Consider the following 2,798-nt stretch of genomic DNA (forward strand, 5'->3'; position numbering starts at 1 on the left):
GGCCTTCTCTCCCAGTTCCTGGTTCCAACAACTTTCCCCAGGGTGATTCCTTTCTGCATCTCCAAAGGCCTGGGCTGAGCTGCAAGTGCTAAGATGAGGTATGCTGAGCTGCTTGGGCTGTGCTGCATTGAGTTCTTTCATTTAAGCACCAGCTAATTAAATCAAACATCATTCATTGCAGCAGGCACGCCTCCTAGCCGACTGCAGATGTAATCAGAAACAGATGAACTTCACATGCCATTGGCTCAGGTCCACAGCAATAGAACTAGGCACCTTCACCTGGCCAAGTTAGGTTGATACTTGAACCTAACTACCACAAATGCTATACAGTGTGGTACTGGCACAAGGAGGGGTATATTGATAAATGGAATTGAATTTAGAGTTCAGAAATATACTTTCACATCTATGGTCAACTGACTATTGACAAGACTGTCAAGTCCACTCAACTGGGAAAAAACAATCTCTTCAATGAATGGTGCTGGGAAAATTGGATATCCACATTCAAAAGAATGAAAGAGAACCCCTACCTCACACAATATGCAAATATCAATTCAAAATGGATCAAAGAGTTAAATATAAAAAACAGTATCATAAAACTCCTAGAAGAAAATGTAGAGAAGCATCTTCAAAATATTGTGGTAGGCAATTGTTTATTAAACTTTACACTCAAAGAGCAAGTATTGAAAGAAAATATAGATAAATGGGACCTCATCAAAATTAAAAAAAAACTTTTGTGCATCAAAGGACTTTGTCAAGAAAGTGAAAAGACAATCTACTGAATGGGAGAAAATATTTGGAAACTATTTATTCAATAAGGGCTTAATAAGCAGAACATGAAAAGAAATCCTACAACTTCACAATAAAAAGACAAACAACCCAACTTAAAAATGGGCAAAATACTCCCCCATACGTGGGACATGACTCCAAGGGGTGTTAATCTCCCTGGCAACATGGGACAGAAATCCCAGGATTCACCAGAACCTGGCATCATGGGATTGAGAAAGTCTTCTTGACCAAAAGGGAAAAGAGAGAAATGAATCAAAATAAAGTTTCAGTGGCTGAGAGATTTCAAATAGAGTTGGGAGGTTATCCTGGAGATTATTCTTACACATCATATAAGTATTCCTTTTTAGTTCATGGTGTATTGGAGTGACTGGAGGAAAGTATCTGAAACTGTTGAGCTGTGTTCCAGTGGCCTTGTTTCTTGAAGATGATTGTGTAAAGATATAGCTTTTATAATGTGACTGTATGATTCTGAAAACCTTGTTTCTCATGCTCCTTATATCCAGAGTATGGACAGATGAGTGAAAGAACATGGATAAAAATAAATAAATAATAGGGGGATAAGGGGTAAAATAAATTGGGTAAATGGAAATACTGGTGGTTGATGAGAGGAAGAGGTAAGGGGTATGGTATGTGTTCTAGTTTGCTAGATGCCAGAATGCAATATACCAGAAATGGATTGGTTTTTAGAAAGGGGAATTTAATAAGTTGCTAGTTTACAGTTCTAAGGCTGAGAAAATGTCCCAATTACAAGTCTATAGAAATATCCAATCGGAGGCATCCAGGGAAAGATACCTTGGTTCAAGAAGGTTCAAGAAGTTCAGTGTTTCTCTCTCAAGTGGAAGGGCACATGGCGAACATGGTCAGGGTTCCTCTCTTATCTGGAAGGGCACATGGCGAACACAGTGTCATCTGCCAGCTTCTTCTCCTGGCTTCCTGTTTTGTGAAGCTCCCCGGGAGGCACTTTCCTTCTTTATCTCCAAAGGTCTCTGGCTCGTGGACTGTGCTTCTCGTGGCGATGTCATTCTGCTCTGCTCTCTCTGAATCTCTCAATCTCCAAAATGTTTCCTCTTTTATAGGACTTCAGAAACTGATCAAGACCTACCCAAATGGGTGGAGACACATTTCCCCCAATCCAGCCTAACAACCACTCTTGATTGGGTTACATCTCCAGGGAGACAATCTAATTACAGATTCAAACATACAGTACTGAATAGGGATTATTCTGCCTTTACAAAATGGGATTTAGATTAAAACATGGCTTTTCTAGGGGACATCCATCCTTTCAAACCAGCACAGTATGTATGAGTTTTTCTTTTTGTTTCTTTTTCTGGAGTGATGCAAATGTTCTAAAAACTGTGATGAATACACACCTATGTCTGATGTACAGCATGTGTGGACTGTTTGCGTGTGAAGATTTGTCAGTAAAAATATTAAACAACAACATGTTTCACTTAGAATGCCTCCTGTGATATTGGTACCACAGTTAGTGTTCAAAAAATATTTGAATGTATGAATACCAACAAAGAAATGGGCAAAATCTTGAATAGACATTTCTTCAAATAAGAAACACAAATGGCTAAAAAGCACATGAGAAGATGGCCAACGTCACTAGCTATTAGGGAAATGAGAATAAAAACCCCAATGCGATATCATTTCACATCTACTAGAATGGCCATTATTAAAAAAAAAAAAGATAATTCCAAGTGTTGGAAAGGATGTGGAGAAACAGGAGCACTCGTTCATTGCTTCTGGCTTTGTGAAATGGCGCAGCTACTACGGAAGACAGCCTGGCGGTACCTCTAGAAGCTAAGTGTAGAATCACCGTGGAATCCGGCAATCCCACTTCCAGGCACACACCCAGAAGAACTGAAAGCAGGGGCACAAACGGACATTTGTACACTGACATTCACAGTGACATTATTCACAAATGCAAAAGATGGAAGCAACCCAAGTGCCCACCAACTGATGATCGGATAAACAAAATGTGACACGTACAAACAACGGGACAGTAT

The sequence above is a fragment of the Tamandua tetradactyla genome, chromosome 9 (assembly GCF_023851605.1).
Source record: "Tamandua tetradactyla isolate mTamTet1 chromosome 9, mTamTet1.pri, whole genome shotgun sequence".
In the NCBI taxonomy this organism is placed as follows: domain Eukaryota; kingdom Metazoa; phylum Chordata; class Mammalia; order Pilosa; family Myrmecophagidae; genus Tamandua; species Tamandua tetradactyla.